The following is a 7,051-nucleotide window of genomic DNA, read 5'->3' as shown; positions in this document are numbered from 1 at the left end:
GGTACTAGAAAAAAAAGCAAAGAGAAGAAAAAAAAAAGTAGGACAAGAAAATGAATAAATAAAGGATGAGGGCACCAGTATACCATTGAAAAAACAACTTTATTGAGGTTTACTTTATATCTACTAAAATTTGTCCATTTAAAGTATTCACTTTGAGATATTTGGACCCATGTAAACAGTACTACAACCAACATCTGAAACATTTTCATTACTGTAATGGAATGAAAGGCCATTAGACTGTATCCATTTGCAGACTCACCCTACCTGGCAACCATCAACTCACTTTTTAAAAAAAATTAGCTCTGTTATTGTTAGCATTTCTTCTCAACAGTACTACATGGAATGCACTCTTTTGAGTACATTTTGAGTATTCATTTCACTCAGCCTAATGTTTTTGAGATCTAGTCACATGATTTCATGTCTCAGGATTTAATTTTTTAAATTGCTGGGCAGTATTTCATTTATGGATGTACCACAGTTTGTTTATCCATCAATCAGTATTTTTAAAGTCTCTTCAGGTGACTCCAATGTGTGAGCAAGGTTGAGAAGCCTTGCTGTAAGCCTGGGACTGTAAACTCACAAGACTATGATCCTATAAATTTATCCTCTAAACATAATCCTGATGACTTCAATTACTGAGTGGGAAAGGCAGTAAGATGAGTGCTAGGATCCAGTCTATGCCTTTGAAAAGAGAATGCTCCTGGTCATGTGCCTGCCTGTGGGTTGGGCAATGAGAAGGAAATGTAGCCAATGAGAAAATGTGGAGCAGACTGTATAGCCAATGAGAGGGCAGCACAGACAATGAGAACACTACAACATGCCTACCCCCCTGCTGTTCCATTTCTCTCCATCACCCTTCCCCTTTTCTCCATCACCCTTCCCCTTTTCTCCATCTGTCCCAAGAATGCCCAAAGGTTTCTACCCTTATCCTCCAGTTCTTCTTTTGGAGAACTGATCAGCACCCTGCCAGCTGAGGCCAACAGAGTGGGTTCTGGTGGTCAAGGATGTGATACCTGGGCCCCATCACCCTGTCAGGTGTGTCCAGACTGTGGCCTCAGAATTGAACACTCCTGGCTTACCTGGGCTGCACTCAGTGGAGAGGAATTGTTTTGGGCCACATAGAAACACTAGTGTGTCCAAGCTGCAGGGTGGACGTAGGACACACCCCATGCCATCCTCTGTTGGCCATTGTGTTCTTCTGCTGCTTGGCTATGACCCTTTCATTCTAGCGGACAATATTAGCTAATCTTGGTGTGGAGGTTAAATGGAAACGCTTGTTGCTTTTACACTCTCCCCTGCTCTGCTGCTGATACGTGGGAGTGCTCCCTTCCATCGACTTCTTTCCTGCCCCTTATTGCTCCCTGAGGTGTAGACTAGGGACAAGGCCACTGCCTTGCACAACCCTGTGGGGGAGCCCTTTACTATATCCTGTGCGAATGGCGCCCCCTGGCGGCGGACGTCCGCATTTTGAGTGAGGACGGTGGTGAGACGAAGGTTGCCACAGATGAGGGGCCAAACTGGACTTCCAGTCTCTGTTTGCGGGGAGAGGGCGCTGGAGACCAGCGCCCTATTTACAGCTCCAGGGGCTCGCAGCTGAGTACTGCACGCGGCTGCTTCATGGGAAGGATTGATTAGTGTGGGCTCCCAGCTGGGCAGGGCAGGGACCTTGCCCTGTTTGGGGTGGGGGAGTTCTCCCTCTTCATATAAAGGGACAAAGCTAGGTTCAAAGAGGAGATTAACAGCTCCTTGGCTTTGTGCCTCCTCCCCAGGGCCCTGTCAGGTGTGTGAGCGACAGCCACTGGCCCAGTGGATAAGTTTTGTTGGAATCAGTGCTACGAATGTCTATCAGGAAACGTCACAGCTGACTCGATTGTCAACTGGGACAAGTGATCAGCCATTCAAATCTTGGGCCCATAGATGGATTTAACAGAGTGAGAAGACGTGGGTGACGTAACATGCACTGGAATGAAAGATGCTTAGACTGTTTATTCCTTAACCCTCCGAGCTCAGCTTGTCAGGAAATGTTCCCTAGGGGGAGGACGGAGGTATTGCACGTGGGGAGATGAAGGGACTCTCTATGGGGCAGCCCAGGGGCTGAGCCGGCAGCTGCAGGAACTGAGATAGGAAGGAAATAATAAAGAGAGGCAGATAGGAGGTAAGTGTGTGAGATGTGTAAGAAATAAAAGGAGAAGGAAAATCTTGCAGCAAGGACAGGTTTATTTAGATAAAGACGGGAGAGGGGCCATTGGCTCTGAAGTGCTAAAGCTTCTCTCTCTTGCATTGTAAGGGTCTGTAAGGTGTGGAAGGGAATGAGAAAGTAGACGGACTGCTATTCTCGATCAGGTCTTTGAGTCCTGTGGTCACGGGTTGGCCTACTGTTCCTGACAGGTCTCTTGTTCAAGAGACTGAACGCCCCTTGATCTGGACTATTTTGTACAGTAAACAGATTTGATGGGCTTCGTAATTACGGGGCACAGAAGAATATAGGTAAGGGTCGCAATTCATGGGAAATCGTCCACTGGCTTTTCTTTTCAAAATGGCACACGGAGGGCAGTGATGCTGGTGATGCAGGCAGGAGAAAGAATTTACCAGGCAGGGATCAGAGTCAAGATAAGAGTTTAGCCAGGCCAGAGTACATGTCAAGGAGAGGAGTCTGAGTCAGGGGAAGAGATTAGGGTGTGGAAAAAGGGTCTAGGGGGCAAATATGATTATCTAAAGAATGTCCTTTTCCGATCCTCTAGCACCTTGTAGATTTTCCAGGAGCACCTGCATTGTGTTTAAAATTGTATGTTTGCAGTTGGCATTGGACAAGGCTGATTCCTCCCCTTATAGAAGGCCTATCAGCTGGAGGTGATGAGGAGGCCTAGATGCCGTCTCTTAGGGAAGGTGAGTCAGAATGCATGGGAGGAGGAGTGGGCCTTACATGGAAGGTTTGCAAAGTTTCCATCAGTGTGTGTTACCTGCCTGCCTGGACAGCTTCAGTGGAGCCTGCTTTTGAGGGTTTTAGCCCCTTTGCTGCCACTCATGGTAAAGTTTTACTTTTAAGAAAACTATAGCTTCAGGACACAGAGTTACTCAAGGTTACAATGACTTTTTTCTTTCAGGAAACTCCAAAACAAACAAACAAAATGCCTGCAAAGGGTCTTAGAGATACAGTCAGCCTGTAAACCAGGTCTGTGTTTAGCCTGTAAATTCAGCCTGCTTTTCCCCCCAGGCCTTCTTCATCCTCCAGGAAGCAGCCCTGCAACCGACACTGGAACCAGAGCTCTAAACCTCAAGTGCATCTAATCCAGCCCACCAAGTGGGTAACCTGACGCACAGGAGGAGTACACATCCCAGATCTCCTGAGGACACACCCAAAACCACACAAACTCCTTCAACCCAGTCCATAATGCACCTCACTATGGGCACCCACATCCCCTCCTGAGTGTGGGCTTCTTCACTCTGCCCAATAAACTTTTCTGTGCCTCTCCCTGTCATATCCTGTTGTTCTTTTCTGTAAGTCAAGAACTTTCAACCTACCCCACAGGTGAGGCGAACTGAGGTTCCCATCTCTCTTGGATGGTGGCCTTCCTTAGGCCCTGTCCAGTGACAGGAACAGGCCTTCCTGATTCCTGTATTTACTGCTAGGCAGTGTGAGCCATTGGACAAGCTGTTGATCTTCCTAAACGTAGTTTCCCTGTCTGTAAAATGGGGGATAACAGTAGATTCTACCCCCTAACACTGTTTGGAGGGTTAATGTTATTAGAGGTTAAGATTCAAACTGTTATCATGGGTGGTAGGGTCCGGAGACAGGTTTCCAGGTTCTCATGCATGATGAAAAATAATTAGACATAGGATGAAATGATAAAGAACAAGCAGCTAAGTTGAATGACTTTTTTTTTCATTAAGTTTATTGGTACATTTTAGGTATAAAATACAGTTACATTCATCATTGGGATCTTGTACCATTACATGAGTATCTTGGTTCTTATTTTTTCCCCTTCCCCTGCCCTCCCTTCACCCCCTCCACCCTTCCCTATTTGCAAATACTTTGTTTCCATTTTTTTTCCTTTTCTCATATTTTTTCTTTTCCCTTCTTTCCTTTCCCCTACCCCTCCCACTTCCCCTACTCCTTTAGATCTTTTCTTCCTATTACACAATGTCAATTATACATTTTTTAAATTACAGTATCAAGATCTAGAAGACATTACCACAGATTTTACAGAATTTAAAAGGATATAGAAAGCATATTACAAAAATCTAGTTGAATGACTTTTTTTTTTGGTATCGGGGATTGAACTCAGGTCCTTGCGCTTGCGCAGCAGGCGGCAAAAACCACTGAGCTAAATCCCTAGCCCTAAGTTTGAATGACTTTTAAAAGGTGAAGGTATACTCAGAGGAAGTGGGCTTGTGCTAAAAGGAAAATGTCATGAGCCCTCGAGGACATTGGCCTGAAGAATTTGAAGTGTTGCTCCAGGGCTTGGGTGCTTCCCATTAAATCTTTCAGAGCATGATTGACAATGTGATTGGCAGGGTGGTGAGTCATGTCAGCTGTATCTACTGTGCATGTCCTTTCCCATAATTTACTGTTATGATTGGGTGTATGAGATGCAGTCCACGTGTATGAGCTTTTAGCGAGCTCTAAGTGAAGAAAGGTCATTGTAGGTCATGCCAGCAGGCCTAGTACTCGTGTGCCCTTGTTTGGAGTTTTGGAAAACTTCAGGGGCCTTTGTTATTCTTATCCCTGTCTCTAGGTTGTGGGTTTAGGACAAAGGTCAGGGTGGTTGGGCCCGGGACACTGCTCAAGTTCATTTGAGTAAGAGGGCAGGGATCTCACAGCCCCCAGTTGTGTTATCTGTATTACTGCTGCCTTCCACTCCCCCAAAACAGGAGACAGAATTTTGGTGAAAGGAAAAGGCTTATTTAACACTACCTCTGCAGGAAAGGGGCCTTTGCTGCTTCAGATCTTCCTGCCCACCCAGGCTCAGGTGTGGGAAGGGTTTTTATTGTGAGTGTCTCGTGGCAGGATGAGCGTCTAGCCTGGATCGAAAACTCAGCACCAGTAAATGAATTAGAGGGATGGAGTTTAAGAAAGGAAGATGCTTTCTTTGTAAGGAGGAAAAAGTAGACGGGAACAAGTTGGCCCTGAGAGAGGGCAGGGGGCCTGGGAAAAGACGGATGCCCATGAGGCTTTGTCCCTGGTTTCTTTTATTAGGAATAGGGACCTTTCCTCCTAGGTGGGTACCTGTAACTTGTCACAGTCTGACTGGTTTTCTGGGCTGTCTTTGGAGGGGTCCTGGATTATAAGACCCTAACCGGGCCCCATTGCCTTTATGCACATTCCTCTTGGTGGGCTTTGTTTGATTTTCTCTTGCCCTTATTGTTGTCAGGGCCTTATCTCTGGGATTTGTAGGTTGGTTAGGAGGAGCTTTATAGAAAAGACAGCTTAGGGCTGGGGATTTAGCTCAGTGGCACTGTGCCTGCCTCACAAGCATAAGGTCATAAATTCAATCCCTGATACCAGGAAAAAAAAGAAAGAAAGAAAAGAAAAAAGAAAAGACAGCTTACAGTTAATGATTAAGGGGATGCATGTGTATCTAGTCCAGTAATATAGTGACCCTAGAGTGAAAATGCACACACACACAAGTGTGTGTGTGTTTGTGTATTTTTATATACTAAATGAGAGGTTTTTAAAAAAAGTTAGGTAGCTGCCACTTGTCTCCTTTGGTTCTTTTTTTTTGGTACTGGGGATCAAACTTAGGACCTTGCGCTTTCGAGGCAGGTGCCAGAACCACTGAGCTAAATCCCCGGGCCTCCTTTGCATTTTATTGGAGCTGAGGGGGCATTTGTCCTGGTTTCCACTTTCTGGCTTCCTCCGTGCTCGGCCTATCAGCTTTTCCTCTGGTAAATCTGTTAGAGAGCAAGCCTTCCTTAGTTGTAAATTCTTCTACGAACTGTACTATCTGGTGCCTTTCTAAATCTGGTTTCTCTTTTTCTCTATCCCTCTTTACCTCTTTCCTTTTAATTACTCTTAAAGGAATTCCTCTAGTAAGTTTTTAACTCCTTTAGTCAGGGTTAGCTACTGAATCTAACTGCAGAGGCAAAAGTGGCTTTTAGAAAGATTTTCTACTAATTTCTTTAATAAAGCCTAATGAGGCCTGAGGTGGATTAACTAATGGTCAACTGGGAACACTCAGCTGAACAGAGTCAGCATGGTTCTAGGAGTGGAAGGCCCACCTGAGGATTGTAGCCAATGGGATAAAAAGAGAAGTGGAGGGGAAAATCGTAGACTGTTGATTTTCCGGGGGAGGCTTGCCTTGGCTGGTTTTCCTGATGCGAACTTGGCTGTTCTCGTGGGAGGAGGAACTCAGCTCCTCACTGTCTCTGGGAATGGCTGCTGTTCTCGTCAGGGGAGCTCTGATCTTCACCCTGAGCATCGCTTCCTGGCTCCAGTGCAGATCCCTTGGCTTGGTGGCACAAATCCTTCAGCCTGCTGAAGAAAGCTTTCTAGCTTCCGCCAATGGCCTTTGGGCCTTCCTGGTGCAGATCCTCAATATGGACAAGTAGGAGACATTGCCGTGGGACTGGACTGGCTGGACTCGTGGAGGACACTGCATTGGGCTCTAGGCCTCAGGCCAGGCTTATGCTGGACATCATCATGGTGGGATCCAGGCCCTGGATTCTTCGCGTCTCTAGCGTGTGGACAGATCTCTTGCCCTCCTCTGCATTTGACTTTTTGGGTGACTATTATAGAATAATCCTGTAAATTATGTGGCCTGTATTAAACCTATTCCTTTGCAAACCCTGACTATAACAAAGGCCTTATTCTCTTCTTTCCCTGCCTACAGACATCTATCCTTACATGATGAAGAGGACACCTGAGGTAATGGGCAAGGAAATTCTTGCACTGGGCAGAGGATCCTTAGAATGTGCAGTTCTGTTTAGCGGCTGTTTTCGGCTCTCCTCTTATCTCATGGAGGTGAAAAGAAACTGGACCTTGAACTCCTGGCATCTTTTCAGACTCTGTGCATCTGAGCTGGGGGGAGGTGGCCTGTTACAAAGACTTCTC

At 46.0% G+C, this 7,051-nt stretch overlaps 1 long non-coding RNA gene across 1 annotated transcript; it reads left to right on the top strand.

Annotated features, from left to right (window-relative positions):
- The first annotated feature begins 396 nt into the window (after window positions 1-396).
- On the top strand, window positions 397-3,850 carry LOC110347272 (uncharacterized). Its single transcript, XR_002391783.2, has 3 exons — window positions 397-1,035; window positions 2,742-2,886; window positions 3,215-3,850. It is a non-coding gene; the product is annotated as an uncharacterized LOC110347272 (long non-coding RNA).
- Window positions 3,851-7,051: the final 3,201 nt, after the last annotated feature.

This window comes from Heterocephalus glaber, unplaced genomic scaffold (assembly GCF_053883595.1).
Source record: "Heterocephalus glaber isolate CG9 unplaced genomic scaffold, H.glaber_assembly_v1.0 deba00001744, whole genome shotgun sequence".
Taxonomy (NCBI): domain Eukaryota; kingdom Metazoa; phylum Chordata; class Mammalia; order Rodentia; family Bathyergidae; genus Heterocephalus; species Heterocephalus glaber.
The sequence above is the reverse complement of the archived record's forward strand: the minus strand, read 5'-3'. Positions and strand labels throughout refer to the sequence as shown.